At 41.3% G+C, this 20,660-nt stretch overlaps 1 protein-coding gene across 6 annotated transcripts in view; it reads right to left on the bottom strand.

Annotated features, from left to right (window-relative positions):
* KCTD16 (potassium channel tetramerization domain containing 16) overlaps window positions 1-20,660 on the bottom strand; it is a 316,913-nt gene that overhangs the window by 10,440 nt on the left and 285,813 nt on the right. The window lies entirely within an intron of this gene.

The raw sequence follows: 20,660 nt of genomic DNA, 5'->3' as shown, positions 1-20,660 counted from the left end.
TTGTAATTACATGCTGTGTAATACAGTAGATACAATGTGATTCATAAGCTCATGTGTGCTAGAGTAAGGTAGCCCCGGACAGGAGTATCCAACTGTACCGCATATAACATAGTCACTTTCACAAAAGATCTTACATTGTTCAAAGCTTCAGTTTCCTCATCCATTGGAGGAGGTTAATGATGTTCCCTCCTTCCATTACTGGAGTTCTAGGGAGAATAGGGATCCATCAAGTAAAATTCTGAAGGTACTTTATGGCACACAGGAAGCACTTAAAACACAGCAGCCATTTTTGCTGTGACTGAGGGTAAGCCCTAAACCAAAGTTCTGTGTTTCAGCAGTCAGACGCAACAGGGGCAGGCTCTCAGAGTGGAAGGGGAGCAAGCAGCGAAGGAGGGCTCCCTTTGGGCCAGCCCCCGTCTAAGCTCTGGGCACCCATTCTCTCCCAGTCCTCACAATAACTCTACAAATTCAGTGGTTCCACTTCAGTAACGAGGCAGGAAAATTAAGATCTAAGAATTTAAGAAACTTACACGGCCTGCACAATCTGTGACAGAGCTGAGATTTAAATACATGACTTCAAATGCCATAAACAAGGCAGTCAACCATTTGTCTTCAATTTGCCTGTTTACAAAATTCCAGCTTCTCCTTCAAGACCATGTTCAAGTTTTCACTTCCCTCTGAAATTATTGATCACTCCTCCAGAGAAACACCTGCCTTACCCTCCCCCTATGAATTGGGGTGTTCTGTCTCTAATTGCACACATCACATTTTGTTTAACAAGTTGATTTTTTTTATTTGACAGACAGAGTTAGACAGTGAAAGAGAGAGACAGAGAAAAAGGTCTTCCTTCCATTGGTTCACCCCCTAAATGGCCACTATGGCTGGAGCTACGCCGATCCGACTATGCCAATCCAAAGCCAGGAGCCAGGTGCTTCCTCCTGGTCTCCCATGTGGGTGCAGGGTGCAGGGCCCAAGCACTTGGGCCATCCTTCACTGCCTTCCTGGGCCACAGCAGAGAGCTGGACTGGAAGAGGAGCAACTGGGACTAGAACCCAGAGCTCATATGGGATGCTGGCACTGTAGGCAGAGGATTAACCAAGTAAGCCATGGTGCTGGCCCCATCACACATCACATTTTGTTACAATTCTTTTATCACTTTATGTATCTCCACTACTAGACCATGAGCTTACTACCATGGACACAGTGAAGTGTCCATTATTGTCATCCCAGTAAATAGCCCAGGGAATGGTATCCAAGATCCAATAACTTCTAAGTACCTTAATCCAGCCACACCTGAATCTAGACTTTTCACTGGCCTTTCAGTTATGTGATCCACTAAATTCTCTTTTACTTTTAAGACTTCTTTAATACCCTCTTCCACTGAGTCTAGACAGATAATACTGCACTTGGCATTTTGGAGACAGAGGTCTACAGCTGGTAGCTCCACAAAGTAGAAAAATCCATAATCACAGTAAAAAGCAATTTCCTAAACATAAGTCATTGTCCCAAGTCTCTCTCTCTCTCTCTCTCTCTCTCTCTCTGAACAGTCACAATCCTCCTGGAATCCTGACTGGAACCCTGTTTAGTGATCATATCTTATATGATTGGTATTTCACATAGATTGATGTACCTAAGTCATAAAAAAGGAAACATTTTCTTTATTAAGTTAAGGACAAGGATCATGTAGTCTCTCTAAATGTTTTCAAGGGACCCCAGCTTTGAGTTGCACTGCATCTTATTCTCAAAGAATTGATCACATTATAACAGGATCCTATTTACTGTCATTTCTATTATGGTCAAAGTAGAGAAAACTTAGAATAAAATCTATTAGGAAAATTACATGCTATCTTGTATAATGCCTGTTTTAAATAACTAAATTACACATTTTTCTAGAGGAGTTAAAAAAATGTTGTAAATCACAACTCCAGACGTATCTCTAACTTAGAGCCATTCTTTCAAGCCACTTTATAAAATGTAACCGAGTAATCATTGCGGTTATATAGCCATTAAATTAAATGCAACAATCCAATTAGCCAAAAAGAATCACAGGAGCAGTAATGTCCTCGTTATCCCAGGCTATTACAAATAAACATCTTCCATGAACAGGAACCATTCAACACATGCCAGGTGGCGACCAAGAGTATCAGCAATAAAAACTGACTTCTGTCTGCAGCATAGATTTTGAGAAACTCATTTTTCACCTTTAGTAGGTAAAATCTGCATCTGCCTGAGAAATGCAGCCATCCCTGTATCAACAGGATTCAATTAAGAAACTGTTCCAAAGAATTGGCCTAAAGAAATGTAATCAAATCAGAGCTGCTGTGGTTTGTTCCTTTGTGGGAAAGTTCAAAAACTGAATTTAGACTTAAAAAAAAAAAAAAGACGGGGAGGAGGAGAAAGACACAGTAGAAGAAATTCTATGTGCTAGGATATACCTGCCTATTACCTTACAGAAAGACAATAAAGTATTTTGGACATAAATCTTGCCAAACCAGTTTCATTCCATTCTATGGACTTAGAATGAAACCCAAGCTATTTTAACAACACAACAACAACAACAACAACAACAACAACAAAACAGCAAAGCTGAGGGATCCTTGTAGATTCACAGGGAACACTGCAGGCAGCCCTCCATTGCAGCCAAGCCAGGAAGCGGGCACAGACACAGCTGTTTCCTCCCTGAACTGCTGGGGTGTGATCATGTATTTAAATGTCAGCTGGGATTCTCCAGCTTCCAGGCAAATAGAAATATTACTTTCCACTTATTCCAGCCACTATCAGTATTAAAGGGAAATTGAACAACTTAATTTTACTGTAGCCTGTCATAGCACCACATGTTTCAATACTTTATGAGAACATTTGAATGTTTTACCATTTTGGCAAGATAATTCATAAGATGGCTTTGGAAGTCTCTGTATTATACTGAAATCAAAGAAAGGGTTGAGATTAATACAGTCCAGCTCGAGTGTTGTATGGATAGTCCTTGTGAAAAATGAAAAGGAATCCGACGTGAGAAGATAATGACCCAATCTCCTCATTGGAAGCATCGTCTGCCTGACTACCTTCTTCCCAAGAACCTAAGCACACCAAAAACATTTGAAGTCAGAACCCTGAAGGGACGCATTATAAACAAGCTCAGGGTTCCTTAGCCCTTGCAGTCGCACTGGGATGTGCACACAAGTCCTGAGAAGTATGGAATGATCTATGAAAGGTCAGTCCCATCACTCAACGTAATCTAGAATCTCCCAATTATAGCAAGTAACAATCTCACAAACACCTTGGAACTTCAAATTGCAATGTACTTTCACTTCCAATTTGCTGAGGTTTCTATATGGGCTGGAATAATTCTATCCACATGGGGCAAAAATAGGTTACAATTGATTAGGCAGACAAAAGGAGAAAACCATTTCATCCCTAGAAAAGCCTGATATATTGTTATTAAAAATGCAGAAAATCTATTACCCTTTCAGAGGGTTATTAACTAGGTGCTGCTCAAAGAACTTCATCGTTTTACCTTCTTTTTAACAAGCCATTGCTGAATTTTGGGGGTTTTACATCATTATTGGTGCCTGGACTATAAGAGGTTTGATAAATGTTTGCTGAATCAATGGTTGAGCCAAACACATAGGTTGAATCATATCAAGCTGATTATAGAGCAGAGTAGGTCCCAGGGTCCACAGTCAGATTTCATTATTTTCCAGGACCATGCACCAATTAGTTCACTGATATAATTCTTGGTTTCTTCATCTGAAAAATAAGGGCATGAATAGTTTCTTCTTCACAGTTGTTTTAAGAACATCAAATGAAACTATTAATGCAAAGGATGTTTCCTAGTTTGTGGCACACAAAAGTATTCCATTCATACATATTTATTCTATAAGCCAGATATTATTCTGCATAAACAAAACAAATTTGGATCTTGCTAGAAACTGCTATTAAGTTCCCACTAATATGCTTGGTTCAGGCCAGAGCATCAGGACAGAAAGGACACTGATGCTATAGCTGGGTCCATCAGGAAGGTGTGTTTCAAGTGTTTAGCAACATGTGATTTGGAGTGGGAACAGAGAGCAGCCACACCACAATACTGGCACAAAGTGTGTGAACCAGGGACAGTTTTGGAAGGGCGAAGTCTTCACAGCACAGTGCTTAAAATTTCACAAGTGGAAGAGCCTTATCAGGTACAAATTTCCTTGAAGACACAGCCAATAAATCTACTATTTGTAGTTTGAATTACATGGGGAGAGACAGGATACTCAAATGCTGCAAGCCCTTGAAGTCAAAAATCTTTGTGTAATTTACAACTGGGACAGTTGAGGACCATGCAAACAACCTGTGTGACTGGACTAGACCCCCTCCCCCAACAGCCCTCTCCTTGCTGATAAAGGAATAATAAAAGAGGAAAGTCTACAGAATCTCTCTTCCCTATGAAAAATTCAAACCAAGCTGAGTGAAACATGACTTAGCAAACTCACAAAGTGCTTATACATTTTTAAAAGAGGCAGCTCTGCAATCTACCCACACTTCCAATTCCCCACCTGCTAATGGCTGTGAGCACAATGCACATCATTTACAGCAGCAGTTGGAAAAACTGCTTTCGCTTGTCTTCTCTGTCAATGATGTAGGAGCCTGCCAGTCTGGGCGCTAGGTGGCCAGCTTTAATTTATCGAGGCTGCTGAAAGACTTTCTTGGTATCCCAGCTGAAAAGTCAATAATGGCCAAATGGATGTTTTCATAATTCTGCTAACCTTGGAAAAGATATTGCAGAGTGAGGACTGGGAATAGGAAGGCTGTGTGAGCTGCTGAGAAAAACACATCTTCAACTTGACAATCATCTTTTGCTTGTGATTGACCTCTTTTTACTTATGGGCATTTGGTCTTTCTTGGATGTATCCAGCTGGGGTTCCCATTAAGAGGTGGAGAGTAGGGACAGGAGCACACAGCCCATCCACTGCATCAGTAAGAGCCAGCCGGGAGAGCAGTTACCCTACCAGAGACCTTAAAAGCAAGAATTTAATATACAGATTTGTTTAAACAGATATCGGAGCACTGACAATGAAAGCAGGTGGCACTAGACAGACAAAGATGGTGCCTACAGGGGGCAGTTTGCACAGTCAAGTCGGAGGAGACAAAAGAAGATGCAGTTATAAGAAACAAAAGCTTAGAAGCGGTACCCTGTACAGGTGAGGCTGAGGCATCCCATCAAGGCAGGCTGGCTTCCTGCTGGTGCTGGTTTCCCTAAAGGAGGGTGGCTGCAGGGATTACAGAGAAGGGAAAGAAAAAGGCAAGGGGGAAACAGGATCCAATTACTTTGGGGGGGAGGTGGCAAATAAAAATGAGGTTAATGCTGATCGGAACAAAGAGCCAGCAAGGAGCCTTCTTTACCTTCAGATCTTACAGTCCTCCTCAGAACCTAATGGGGAACTACCTTGGAAAAGGAAATGTGGTCAGTCACTGTGGTTAACCTGAATCCTAGCCCTGGTACCACAGGAGTATAGAAGGGTGAGTTTACCTAGCGGCGCCGGCACACCGGGTTCTAGTCCCGGTCGGGGCGCCGGATTCTGTCCCGCTTGCCCCTCTTCCAGGCCAGCCCTCTGCTGTGGCCAGGGAGTGCAGTGGAGGATGGCCCAGGTGCTTGGGCCCTGCACCCCATGGGAGACCAGGAAAAGCACCTGGCTCCTGGCTCCTGCCATCAGATCAGTGTGCCGGCCGTGGCGGCCATTGGAGGGTGAACCAACGGCAAAAGGAAGACCTTTCTCTCTGTCTCTCTCTCTCACTGTCCACTCTGCCTGTCAAAAAAAAAAAAAAAAAAAAAAAAAGAAGAAGAAGGGTGAGTTTAAAGCTGGAGTGACACAGGCAGAAGCCTGTGACCCAAGCTGGGTGAAGCAGAGTCCCCATTGGGACTGTTCTGGAACATACGGGTCTTGTGCAGAACACCTGCAGAACCAATATATTGGCCCCATGGAGGATGCAAAAGAAACTGATAACATATGCTGTAATGCAGGAGCTATGAAATGAAAATAAAATCATCACTACAGTACAGTTCCTGTCCTGCTGCTCTGTTTTATAAGTTGGGGTGTTGTACTTTCTCTCCCCTCTGTCAGCAAAACATTTCTTACACTTTGCACCCACTTAGCTCTTTCTCATCCTCCAGGACTCGGCTTGGACACCACCTTCTCCAAGTGGCCTTCCTGAACTGTTCCCTCCCCCAGTTTAAGCTCATCCCACCCTCATGCCCATGGTTTTCACAGCACCATAACATGTAATTATGAGTGTGTTTCTCAGGTTATTTGTTAAATGTCTGTCTTCCACACTAGACTTTAAAGACTGGGTATGCTTCCTTTTTAGTTCTACCTTACATTTGAGGACACACATGGGTGCAGGAGCCAGGCAAGTGATGCTAACTGCTCAGTAAGTATCTGCATGGTCGATGAACCGGAGAGGAAATATGATGTGTATTGTGCATATGTATGTGTGCATTTTTTCACACCAAAAAACAAATTGAGGATTGAAAATTCTGACATGCACAAATCATTAGAATGAAACATTTCTAGGCATTTCACCAGAAAGTTAATATAGATGTAACAAAAGCATGCTCACTGACAGATAATGGCAAAATCCATAGGCTTCTCCAGAATTTTAAAAGTACCACTAGTACACATGTGTATGTGTGTGTGTGTATTTATGTGTATGTGTGTATAAATCTATCATCACCCGCAATGATTTACAACTTAAATAAAAAGTCATTACATAATTTGGTACTGCTCCATTTATCCTCCCAACTCAGGTTTCTTTTTAATTTTATTTAAGTTATACAAATTTCATGTATTCCATATATATATAGATTTAGGAACAATGTGATAATTCCCACCTTACCTTCCCTCCTGCCCATATTCTGGTAAATATCAGAACAAAGCAAGGATTTTATAAAGCAAGAGATTCTGAATTTTGACTCCCTGGTCTACAGAATACCCTTTCAAGCACCCCTTGATAACACATTTATATATTTTCCAAGTCCTTTTTGTTCTTTTTTCTTGCTTGCTTTCTTCCTCATTTTATTTCCTATTCTTAGCCACAGATTATTTCAGATAAAGTCATACTCCTGCCTCAAAGGTCCTTTTATACCTACTTGGTTCCCAGGCTCCATCCCTCTGTCTTATCCTACCTGGCCCTCTTCACCCTTCTTCTCGTCTTCCTACCACTTGTGCAGAAACTGTAACAAGTTCTCCAAAGCCTACAAGTCCTCTCATTCAATGGCTAGGTGTCTTCTGTCTTTGAGAATGAAATGCCTCTGCGACAACCAGAGAGTGTTCTGTCCCCTTCTTCCAGGAAGAAAATTCTGCTTTTCCTGTAAAGAACTGCTTCTTCCATGTTCCATGTTGTACTGAAGAGGCTGTCAACTGTGGTTCCATGCCTGGCCACAAGGGAAGGACACAAAGTCCATATCTGAACAGAGCAGTCCCTACTTCCTGACTCTAGTGAGTGACACACACAGAGGCATGTGACCCAAGCTGGGTGAATCCAAGTCCCTGTGGGGACTGTTCTGGAATGCAGGGGTCTTGCACACTCTGTAGTAAGGGAGATCACTAAGCTACGAATACAATCATTGCTCAAACTACTTGGAGAAGACAATGATGCAGAGGGAAACCAAACAAGACAGGCAGAGGTGAGAAATACCAGAGAGACAGACTTAACAGTATCTCAAGTTGGCCCTGTCCCTAGGTTTATAATTTCATAAGCCTAGAAATTCTTTTCTGATTAATATAGTGAGAGTTAATTTTGTATGACTTATAAGAGTCCTACATCGAATTCACCTAAAAACATGTAACTGCTGTTTGATTTACCCTTCTCATCCACTGAGGACTTAAGCAATTCGAACACTAATGTTGGTCAGCGCTTTAGGGGGTGAGTACCATTATTATTGCTAGGGACTGTTTTTAAGGAAAAAAGAGATTTATTTATTTATTTGAAAGCAGAGCTACATAGAAGCAGAGGCAGAGAGAAAGAGAGAGAGAGAGCTTCCATCCACTGGTTCACTCCCCAGATGGCTGCAATGGCCAAAGCTGAACTGATATGAGGCTAGGAGCCAGGAGCCTTCTCCAGGTCTCCCACGCAGACTTGGACCATTTTCCTTGCCTTCTCAGCCCACAGCAGAGAGCTGGATCAGAAGAAGAGCAGCTTGGTCTCAAATCTGGTACCCAAAGGGGATGCTGGCACTACAGGCATTAGCTTTAACCATGATGCCACAGAACTGGCCTTGCTAGGGGACTTCCTGGCTGACTCATTTCTTCAAGAGAATGTTAGCCTCTGCTACACTAGTTCCAACAAATTTGATTAACACTCTGAAGATACATGGGAAGCCTCTCTTGCCATCTGTTGTGCATAGTGATTCCAGTTGTGAGTAAGGTAATAGCTACCCTCCCAAACCAGAAACTCAGCATCATAACAATAGATATGATTCACTGAGGAACATCTATGTGCTGCCTAGTCAGTGTAGCAGGTGACACGACTTCACCCCCACAACAATCCTGTTAGGTGGTTGCTGTTCCATCTTTTTCATGGAGAAACTGTAACTGAGAGTGGATAACGACCTGCACCTAAGTTAGATGTTGAAAAATGACCAGAATTCAATTCCATATCTTTAAAAATGAAGCGTCTGCTCCTTTTAGTAGATGCATTGTCCAATCATGAAAATTTCCTGCAACAATTATTTAAAAGCATTAACTGGCTGAAAGGGATAAAGAGTTAACTTTTTTATTTTTTAAAGATTTATTTATTTATTTGAAAGAGTTAGAGAGAGAGAAGAGGCAGAGAAAGAGAGAGAGAGGTCTTCCATCCGCTGGGTCACTCCCCAACTGGCCACAGTGGCGGGAGCTGAGCCGATCTGAAGCCAGAAGCCAGGAGCTTCTTCCTGGTCTCCCACGTGGGTGCAGGGGCCCAAGGACTTGGGCCATCCTCTACTGCTTTCCCAGGCCATAGCAGAGAGCTGGATCAGAAGTGGAGCAGCTGGGACTGGAACCGGCACTCATATGGGATGCTGGCACTGCAGGTGGCAGTTTTACCCAGCTATACCACAGTGCCGGCCCCAAGAGTTAACTTTAAGACATTGCCATACCAGCAATCCCAGCCCTTCAGTGGCTTCTGAAAGTAATAAACACATTGAATAACCTTAATATCTGGGCTTCCGTAGTTTTCATGTGTACAAATGATACATTTTGGTTGTCTCCCAGGAGCCCACTGGGAATGACCGAGGATGACTACATGAATGATGCAGTGTCACTGGCACTCTCCTGAGGGAGGAGCTAGTTCACATCCCTCCACCGTTATTCAGTTAGAGCAGGGCCACTCTGGCAGCAATGAGCATGTTTGAAGAATGCACTTAATTAGCTCATGAAAAAAAGCTCTTTGCCAGTTAATTAAGATATAGTATTTCCTAATATTGCTTAATGAATATTCAACAACTAACCAATAAATGATAGCTCTTCAAATGGGAAAAAACACTACAATCTACAGTACACTGGCAAATGTAAACCTACACTCCAGTGACCCTCCCGGCTAAAAAAAAAAAAATCAAATTAACCCAGAGCAATCACTCAAGAGCTAGAGACCTGTGAATTTTATGAGAAATGCAGATGAAATAAAAGAACTGTCATAAAACATTTATGAGTTGTAGACTACTCTGAGAGGTAGGGAGGTGGAATTGACCACAACTTTGAATGCAGAGAAGCACATCCATGCAAAGGCCAGTCCAGATGCAACTTCGCTGTTGGCAGGCCCAGAAGGCACAGGGCAGTTATTTGGAAACAGCATTGTAAAGTGAGAGGCCACCAAGAGACCTCAGAAAGCACAGAGCACTCTCACCTTACAAAGAGGGGGCCCCAGCCTGGAGAGAGAAACGGGAGTAACAGGTCAGAGCTGAGTTCCTGGTAGGGGGCCCTGTTTAAGACTATGCTAGGGACACATCTAGGAAAGTGTAGAACCATCTAGGCAGAAGGTCAGCAGATCAAAGTCGACTCAACAGGATTTCACACCTGAACAATGTGTCATCCAGAAAAAGGAAGGGGGAAGAAAGCTCTTGAGAAGAGTTCATTGTTGAGTATGGTGCAGACTAACACAGGACACAGCCATTGAGGGAAAGATTGCTGCAATGTGAACACATATCTAATGTTAGAGAGAGAGAGGAAGGGAAGGAGATGAGAGAGAAGTTACATGACACTGACATGGACCTACATTTATTGAACACCTACCCTAAGCCAGACACTGGACTGGGCAGTTCACCAGGGCATCACCTCACTGAATTGTCACAATCAGCAAAGACAGATAGGATTGCAATGCTTAATTCCTACTTGTTGGGGTGAATAGAGAGCTACAGATATCAAAGTTCCCCAGGTACCAGGATGTTGAAATTTCATCATAGTGATTAAATAAAGATTGCTTTAAACTGCAGATACCATGAGCAGAAAAATAAATGACATCTTGATGTGAATTAGTTTCAGGTTTGTGCCCAGTAGAGGCGGGAGCCTGGGGGTTCACATTTGAGAGCAATGCCTGGCAAATGCTAGTCATTCAAAAACAATTTGCAGATTAAACAACTATGCGCACCTTCCTCAAGTCACATGTAACACTAAGCACTTAACCAATAAAATATCTTATTTTAACAAAACTCAAGACTGTGGGTCTCAAGCCCAGCATATTTGGACTGGATAATTCCTTGCAGTGGACTGCCCTGTGCTTTGTAGGAGATGTGATGGCATCACTGGCCTCCACCCAGTAGTTGCCAGGAGAACCTGCCCTCTTGAGTCAAGGCAACTAAATATGTCTACATGAACATGTTTCTGGATGGGGGCCATGGCCAGACCATCTCCATTTGAGAGCCACTGCCCTAAGAAAAAAGTTCCTATTTCACTGAAGAGGAAATGGAATTTAATAAAATTTTATTAATTTGCCCAATGGGCCACAAAGCTAGCAAAAGGCAAAACTATGATTCAATGTCTGGTAGAGCAGACTACAATAATAAGGCCTGTTCCATCACTATAGTATGATGTTCCAGTGAAATGCTGCCTTTTTGACAGGAGCAGTCAGGCAAAGCCCCAACCATCCCATTTACAATGAGATCCAAAAGCAGCCCAGTGAAGGGAAATGGAGAGAATGGAGGGAATGGAGTTGCCCTTTCACTTTTTATGGAATGGTTTTCACCAGGCTGTCTTCAGAGGATAAGGGAATGGAAAGAAAAACAATTAAGCAGCTCTGCCTAAACATGCATCTCCATTCATTAGGTCACTAATTTAGTACTATTATTTTAATTAGGATTTCCAAATGAGATAAAGGTGAAGCCAATCAAGGGTATTTCCCCATACAGCCACTGACAATATTAATAGTATGTAGTCATAGCGCACAACATCAAATTCAAGGTTTACTATGTACCAGGTGTTGCTCTAGGCACCTTGCAAACAGGAACCAAGCACATATCTACTGGTGACTTGCTGGTTCCTCACTTGAGACTCTCGAAATATCGCTACTTCCCTGGCAGGAGGGCAAACACTGAATTTGCACACAGCATGATCACAATGCCAGTGATGTGCCAATGATCACAATGCAAATGACAATGTGCACTACTGATGCTCAAATCCATTAACACGGAAGTCTTCTTCCTCTTGACTCTGGAGCAAAATTTGCTGTACTTGATCTGCAGTGACTAGAGTCCAGAGGATTTCCTCAAAGAGTAGATAAATCATGTTCTATGATGACAGTTCATTGTTACCCCTTATCTATGACGTGCCTGTTGTTGTTAACACACATTAATTACACTCATATGTGTAAACTCTTGGCATTGCCAGATTCCTTCTGATGGGGAGAAGTATTCTTCCAACATGGACCCCACTATTACCTCCCTGGCTAATTCATGTGAAATAGTCTTACAAGTGGTTTAACAGATATTTCCAATGAGCAATGAAAGCAGAGGGCTATCACCAACATAATTTTTACTATTAACTTCCAGACCAGAAGGGATGGGGAAGAAATAGCACAATCCCTTTGGTAACTAAGAGGAAGTTACATTGAGAGATATTTCACTTCTACATTCTTTGGTCTACATTTATTAAATAAATTATTCTCTCTGCATTAATGATTACACCGCTGTTAATACACTCAGATAGTAACATTTGAAAAACAGATAATTTGAAAAAAAAAAGAATCAAAAGAGAAGGATTCTAGAATGAGAACAGTTTTTACTTCTCTGTTCATCTTTCTCCTCATATCATGATGACTCTAGGAGCAATGAGAATTCCTGAAAGAGGGGATGAAGTTCAGTTTTAGTTTAAAACTCTAAAGCTATGTAAGAATTTCTTCAGATTAGTGAGCTGACAAATATTAAGCCATTCAATTTAGAAAGTGTAACGTTTTTTACAAAAAAAAAAGAAAGAAAGTGTAATGTTGACACTATGGTCCAACATGGAGGGTCTTCAGACTCATGGAAAGAAAGGAGTCGGAACAGCAAGGAGGGGAGGGGTGTGAAAACCTGGAGATGATGAAACACAAATACAAATACAAATATAAATACTAGCGGCCAAGTAAGCATTAAGATAGCAAATCCTGGACAGTAGAGGAAGCAAGAGAGGAGGCACCCATGGAGGGAAGACAGGAAAACTGAGGTAGTGTAAGAAATTGTGAGGTAGGTCAGGTCGCAGCAACAGAATCAATTCCTAAGAGTTTGAAAAAAATGGTAGAAATCAGAAAGTCATTTTAGAAAAACAAAATATGTAATTTTAAAAAATTATAGTATTAGGACACCTAGAATAACTTAAGGAAGTTCTGGGAGTCTTCCTGGAGGAGTGGCATCTAGCTTTACACAAGACTGAAGAGAGACCAGCACTGCTGCACAGTGGGTCAAGCCTCTACTTGAGACTCTGGAGTGCCAGTTCAAGTCTTGGCTGCCCTGCTTCCAATATAGCTTCCTGTTAATGTGCATAGGAAACTTGGGGAAGATGCCCCAAGTACTTAGACACCTACCTCCCATATGGGAGGCTTGCAGAGTGTTCTAGGCTCCCAGCTTTGGTCTAGCCCAGCTCCACTAATGCAACCATTGTGGGAGTGTACCAGTAGATGGAAGATATCTCTTTCTCTCTCTCTCTCTCTCTCTGTGTGTGTGTGTGTGTGTAACTCTGCCTTTCAAAAACAGTAAATTTTTTAAAAATTGTAGAATAAGTAGATGCTAATTAGGTTTAAGAAAACCCTTAAGTAGGAGATGGGATGGTTTGTGGGTGGGAGGGTGGTTATGGAGGGAAAACTGCTATAATCCAAAGGTTGTACTTTCGATATTCATATTTATTAAATAAAATTTTTCTTAAAAAACCCTTAAATATTTTGAGATGTCAAAAATAGTGTGCATAATGGCCAGGTGTGAAAGCAAACATACTGGTACACTGGTAGCTGGAAACTGAGGGTCGGGGGTGGCAAAGGTGAGAGATAAGCAGAACCAGATCCCAAGAGATCTTATAACCACATTCAAGAGGACATGGGAAGCACTGGAGAGTGACCAGATGATCCGTGTGTTTAGAAAGGTTGGAGAATGGGCTGCTATTCGTATGAGAAAGGACAGAGGAGTCAGGAGGTTGTTAAAATAACGTAGATGAGAGGAAATGAAATCCTCGGGCACTGATATAGAAAATGGCAAGAGCACGATTGAGAGCTATTCAGGAGGGAGAGGTGACTGATGTGGGACAGAGAAAAAGAGTTTGAAGAGTGCTCTCAGGTTGCTGGCTGAGGCAGCTGGCACATGGTGCTTTTGTTCTCTAAGATAGGCCACCTGGTCAGAAGGAGACTGGGGGTAGGATGCTGAAGGCAGTGAATTCAGTTTGGAAATCCTTGGAAGCCTGTAGAAAACACAAGGTGAAAAATGCTGGGCTATAGCAAATGCTATTTTAATTCCCCTTTTTGGGTGCAGGCACTGGGCTAATGGTTAAGGTACCACTTAGGACACTTCCAACCCATACTGGAGTAGCTGGGTTTGACCCCAGCTCTGACTCCAGATTCTGGCTTCCTGCTAACGCCAGAGATTCTCAAGTAATTGGGTTCCAGTCACCCACATGGGAGATTGGAATTGAGTTCCTGATTCCAGCTTTGGTCTTTGGCAATTTAGGGCATTAGGGGACTGAAGCAGTGGATGGGAGCTCTTTCTGTCTCTCAAATTTTAAAAAAAATCCTTTTGTTCATTTTGTCCTAGAATTCCATAAATTCCTTTGTTTTAATAATTCTGTGTGATTGCACACTCTTTGCACACTTGTAAAGCAATGTGTAGTGCCAAACAGAACACTGACCTCAGAAAAGTACAGAATATTTAAAATATTTTATAAGAAATTCAGTTTTACTCTTGCAGTAGTCTTGTCTTTCATTTGACTATAAATTCCTCAACAATAAGTTCCCACCAGAAAAAGCATTGTTGGCAGAAAAGTATATTACTTTCACCTTGACAAAGATTTAAGAAGTCATGAGAGCAGGAGATGAGAAACTATGGCACTTGCTATTTATATAATGTGGTACATTATAGAACAATTTCCATTCATTATAACTCATTTGATTTTCACATACGTTCATTCAACAACTAATACTTGATTGCTCTCTACCAGAAACTCTCTAAGTGATGAATATACATCTGGTCACTGGCAGTTTTTATTCTAATAAAAAAAGATAAAAAGCAACCAAGTAAAAGATAATAAAAGTTCATATAATGCTGAGGTCTATGAAGAAAATTCTACAGGATAATATGGTGAAAGGAGTTGGAGTGAGAGAGTTACAGCTATTAGAGAGAATGGTCCAATAACATCTCCAGGGGAGCTGACATTGGAGCTTGATCCAAATGTCCAAATGAAGCCAACTTACGAAGATTATGTAGAAGTCATTATAGGTGAAATGAACAGCAGGTGCAAAGCTATTGAGGTAGGAATAAAATGGCACGTTTGAGGAAAGAAAGAAGACCTGAGTGTTCAAAGAATAATAATAGTAGAAGACAGATGTTGGGAAAGCAGAGAGGAGTCAAATTGCAGAAGACCTCAATGGACAGAGTCAGGAGAAGAAAGTTTGAATCAGGGAATAAGAATGGTTTTTACCAGGGAATTACACGATTTAATTTGTTTTATTTCAAACACTCTTTGGCAGCTCTTTAAAAAGCATATTATAGGTAGCTAACAATGGAAGCAGTGAGGCCAGTTAGGAGGCCAGTATGGACATCAAGACAAGAGTTGATGGTGAGTTCTGGGAATAAAGTTGGAGAGCAAGTACTCTATGAAACAGATTTACTTGCTCTAAACTTATGGAAGAGGAGAATGAGGCTCATGAATTAGCCATCCCAGTATATTAATTACTGAAATCCTCAACAAAGCTGTTTCTGAAAGAAGATGCTCCACAGCCTCCAGTTCCTCTGTATGGAGAGCACTTACTTGGTTTGTCGTTCTGCTGATCTGCACCTGCTGGGGTTGGTTGATTGACTTCACAAACTAGAGCCTGGAGTTTAATTCTACAATCAGGAATGATTATATTGTTTGTAAACAATGACAGACTATGATAAATATGCATTCTGGTTAATTACTGCCTTCCCATGTGCTGTCTTTACTTTCTCATTTCCATCATCCTGTCACATCTTAATACCTGATTGTGAGTTCTCTACAACATGCTGAAAGAAAATAGCTCCAAACACATTGAAATGCAAGAAGACAGCCTTCTACCCTGATGGGTTCTTAGAAACAGGAGGCAAACCTTAAATTCAAACACTGTTGAAGGTGAACAGGCTTTCAGTAAGTTTGGCTTTATATCATTCCTTTGGCTTGGATATTAGGTTTCTATTCAAGGAACAGAGTTTCTAATAGATTTCCATTATGGCCCAGATGCTGAAACTGAATTAGTAAAAAAAAAAATAGTAAATGGAGTTCTGTTAGATTCTAGGACATTTAGCTTTTCTTTTCTTTTCTTTTATTCTATTTTTAACAGTAGAAGCAAATAGTAGTTAGTAAATATTCTATAAAAATGGAGTTACTTTATCTAAAGAACAGTAGCCCCTGAAGCAGAATTTCTGGAACAGGGAAAGAAGTCTCCATATGGCTTTCTAAAAACAAAAAATTCACTCATGGCACAGCACAGGTGTTGTATAAATCAAGTGGCAGTATGCAAGAAAGGCATTTTTGCAGGTGGTAGAAGGCTTGGGATTTGAGGTCAGTCAAATCGCAGTATAAGTCTCACTTCCACTACATATCTCATGAGTGACCCGAGCAAGCCAATAAGCCTCAGTTTGACAGCATGGTAATAGTAGTATTTGCCACTATCATGATCTGCCTACTATCTGCCTACTAGGCTGTTTGAAAAGTAAACACCAAGTACCTGTTTGGTGCTTGGTCTCTGATGACCACTCAAATACATTTATCTGTCACTGTTACCAGTTCTCATGTTTACTACCAGCCTGCCAGTTTCTTATGGATGGTTCTGGTACATTAAAAGAATGAATTTATGTGCATAATATGACCTCTCTCCACCCTACCAACGGGCTTGAGCTTGTTTTACTCCATGCCTACGATGAAATGAAACTCCTTCTGACCAGTCCAGGAGTGGAGGGCCAGGATTTCTGGAATACTAATGGAAAGACAATTTTGAAGTGTCTATCTTCTAATGTGCTCCTTAGAGTTATTACAAGGGGGTTTTTGTTGTTGATACTATTTGCTTGCTTGTTTTTATACCCATGAGAGAAACAAAGAACTATATTTTGTAATTAAAAAAAAAACCTGTTGTCAAAATGAATTTTTTGATCCACCCAACTGCAATCTATCAGTCAAAAATGTACTTGTTAGTTAAATGAAGTGACTGGATCATGCATTACAGAAATTAATAAACCTAAAACCATGGAAATTTCCACAAATGAATGAAAAACAGGATTAAGTTTCATACTTATATTATAATATGTCCCTAAGGAGTCTAGACTGAACTAAATCCAGTTTGTGTGTGTGTGTTGCACATGTGTGTATATGTTGCACATGTGTGTGCACATGCCATAACGGAAGAAGGAGAGGAAAAACATGTTAGAAAAAGAGAGAAGTATATAGCTGGGAAGTTGAGAAACTGGTTGTTCTATCACTCATAGTTGATTTATTTAAAAATCACATGTGTTTTAAAATTAGTTTTAGTGTTATAGGTCAGAGTAGTGCATTCTTTTCATGCAATCCCTAGTCAAAACTCTATCAAAGTTATACTTCGATATGTGGGTGGCAGGGAAGTAAATATATAAAGACTTTTGGGGCCAGCGCTTGGCATAGCAGGTAAAGCAACAGCCTGTTCGAGTCCTGGCTGCCCCACTTCCGATCTAGCTCTCTGCTATGGTCTGGGAAAGCAGCAAAAGATGGCCCAAGTCCTTGAGTCCCTACATCCACGCAGGAGACCTGGAAGAAGCTCCTGGCTCCTGGCTTTGGAACTCCTCAGCTCCAGCTGTTGCAGCCATCTAGAGAGTGGACCAATAGTTGGAAGACCTCTCTCTCTCTCTCTCTTTTTCGTCTCTCTCTGTCTCTGCTTCTCTTTAACTCTGCTTTCAAATAAATAAATAAATCTTAAGAAAAGACTTTTAAAACTATAAATTGTAAGTGCCTTTTTAGATATGCCTAGAGAAAAGATTTAAGTTTCAAAAGGACTTATGTATGTCATACATTTGTAGCTACAATAAAAAATTATGCATGTTTGGTACATTTTTTAAATGGCATACTATGAGACATGGTAACGACTGGTTGTCTATCTGTGAATCATGTTTGCAGCTTAGCATTGCAAATGCTTGAAAAGGGGTTTACTTTTAAGGTACTTACTTTTGCTAGAGAATCAGATATGGTCTCAGGGCACCCAGATAACTGTGCCTAGTACAGTGGCTGCATTCAAACATTCTCACACTGACCCACTCCCAACTTTTGGAAGTCTCTTTCTTAAAAATGACAAATGTTAAAACCTCCATATCTCAATGCTTAAATGCTCTATGTAAACATTTTCAGTCCTATCTATAAGCCGTCCTTCACTGCCCTATTAACCTTCGAGGCTGCCACAATCCCTGGCCCTCCTATTCAATGATCACGCTCAACCTATATTCCAATCTCATTTCTCTCCATCCCAATACTGGTTCAACTAATCTGGCCCTCAGGTCACTGCATAACCAGAGAGAATGCAGTAACTGAGCCTTACCCTATAGCCTCAGACCCAAATCTTGTTAGAGTCTTCATTAAACTTCTTTCTCTTTCAACTCCACAAGTACAGAAATAGATTCTTGCTAAAGAAAAGAAAGAAGTCCTGCAATCTGGAAGGGAGGGGGCCATGTGGAAGCATGAGAAATTTTGCATGAGAAAATTTGCATGAGATTCTGCAACTCCCCTCTCTGCTGCTTGCCCTGGGGCCAGGAACATGCACACTCCTCAACATTCCTCCACTGGAAAAAGGAAGAAAGGCCTGCTCTGACCCACCAGAGGAAGCTGTTGTTAGGGTCACACTGTCAGCAGGGAACCTGTGACCTCCTGGAGCACCTGGCACAACAAAGCTTCTACAAACCATTTCAATACCTAGGATCTGATAGGTTCTAGAATGTGAACTCCAAGAAACCAAGAAGTCTTGCTCTTGTCTCTGGTCTACTGCCATATCCTCAGTGCTCAGAATAATGCATGTGCACGTAAGACACCAACCTACAGATAGCTGCTGAGTGAGTCAAGGTATTGCACTGCTTTTTGCCCTAGTCTATTCCACGAAAGCTTAGGTAGAACAGCTTTTAACAGGTCAAAATTCCTCCAAAGAAATAAACAGATATTAAATAATAGTTGTCTATTTAATGGTTAAAAATGGTAATAAAAATATTAACTTTAGGGCTGGCATTGTGGTGCATTAGGTTAAGCCACAACTTGTGAATCAGGCATCCCCACATGGCACTTGTTTGAGTCCTGTTTCACTTCTGCTGCAGGTCCCTGCTAATGCACCTGGGAAAGCAGCAGAAGATGGCCCAAGTACTTTGGCTCCTGCCACCCACGTGGGAGACCCAGATGAAGCCCCTGACTCCTGTCTTCAACTCGGCCAGAGTTGTGGCCATTTGGGAAATTAACCAGTATATGGAAGAGCTCCTCTCCCTCCTCTCTCTCTCTCTCTCCTGCTTTACAAATAAAATAATCTCTTTAAAAATTAGTCACTTTATTCTAGTGTCCTTAGGAAAAGTAAACAAATATTTGTATGCAGTTTCTCAGTAAGATGAATATCAGATTATTACAACAAACAAGTGTCCAATACTTTCAAAGTTTGTGGGGCCAGCGCTGTGGCAAAGTGGGTTAAAGCCGTTGCCTGCAGTGCTGGTGTCCCATGTGGGCACCTGTTCAAGTCCCTGCTGTTTCACTTCCTATCCAGCTCTCTGCTATGGCCTGAGAAAGCAGTAGAAGATGGCTCAAGTCCTTGGGCCCCTGTTCCCACGTGGGAGACCCAGAAGAAGCTCCTGGCTCCTGGCTTCAGATCGGCTCAGTTCTGGCTGTTGCGGTCATTTGGGGAGTGAACCAGCAGATGGAATAGCACCCCCGCCCCGGATTTACCTCTCTCTGTAACTCTGCTTTTCAATTAAATAAAATAAATCTCTAAGAAAAAAAGTCTAAAGTTTGCATGGGAAATATGTTCAAGATTTTGTCTACTGGGCATGTAGTGGTGCTTCCTGAACAAAGGGTGGTATTGATCACCAAATACACTTCCAATGAGGAACTGGAGTTCAGATTGTTGATCATATGCACCTTGGAGTAATGATCAGAAAAACCAACACCCAATCCTTAGCTTGCTTGTAGATACCTGGTGTGAAGAATTTCCAGGACAGATAGGACCCGAGGGCCCCATCATCTCAGAGAGCTGTAAAGAAAAACCAATGAATCTCAAGCAGAGGGCTGACACTGCCATGGTGGTCTCATAAGATCATCTCAGAATCTGGTCTACAGTTGGGGGATTTTAACAAATGCTAACACGATCATTCCGTGGCTGATCCCAACATTTCTGTAGTTTTGAAAATTCAGACCTAATTCATTGCTCATTTACTCATAATGACGAGTGTGTCTACCTCAAGACCATGAATTTCAGGCTTGATCATTCCTTAAAAGGAATTAAAATGTGGCCTGGCTGAGAAAAAAAAATGCATGTCTCTGATTTTAGTAAATAAATTCCTGGAAAAGGAATATTCTGTGTACCTCTAGGATAGGGAAGAAAGGATTATAAGGGAGTTTCCTTCTCAAAATTGACTACTCATGAGGGAGTTTTAGATATGGAATCTCAAATCTCTCTATAGAAAACATGATGGCTTTTTTTGAAAAATTCTGTTGTTCTTTAAGAGCCTAACAACAAACTTTAGCAGAGTATCTATGAGAAAATATCTTTGATATCTGATACTGACACAATTGCAGAAATGTGACCCCTTCATAATTTGGGCACCTCCGTAAAAAAATTGGCTATAAGAAGAACTAGCATTTTGTGAATATTATCTGACACAGAATACAATGTCAGCAATAACAAGCAGATATTTTTCTAGAAAACATCAAGCTGATTTTATAAGAAAAACAAGAAATATAAAGTTGATAACAGCTGCATCTGGTTCTAGAAACAGTTTGATTTTATGGAAGAGATGGCGGGTCTTGCATAAGCTT

The sequence above is a fragment of the Oryctolagus cuniculus genome, chromosome 6 (genome assembly GCF_051225735.1).
Source record: "Oryctolagus cuniculus isolate XC-2025 breed Fujian yellow rabbit chromosome 6, ASM5122573v1, whole genome shotgun sequence".
Lineage (NCBI taxonomy): Eukaryota > Metazoa > Chordata > Mammalia > Lagomorpha > Leporidae > Oryctolagus > Oryctolagus cuniculus.
Note: the sequence above shows the minus strand (reverse complement) of the source record. Positions and strands in the feature narration are given on the sequence as shown.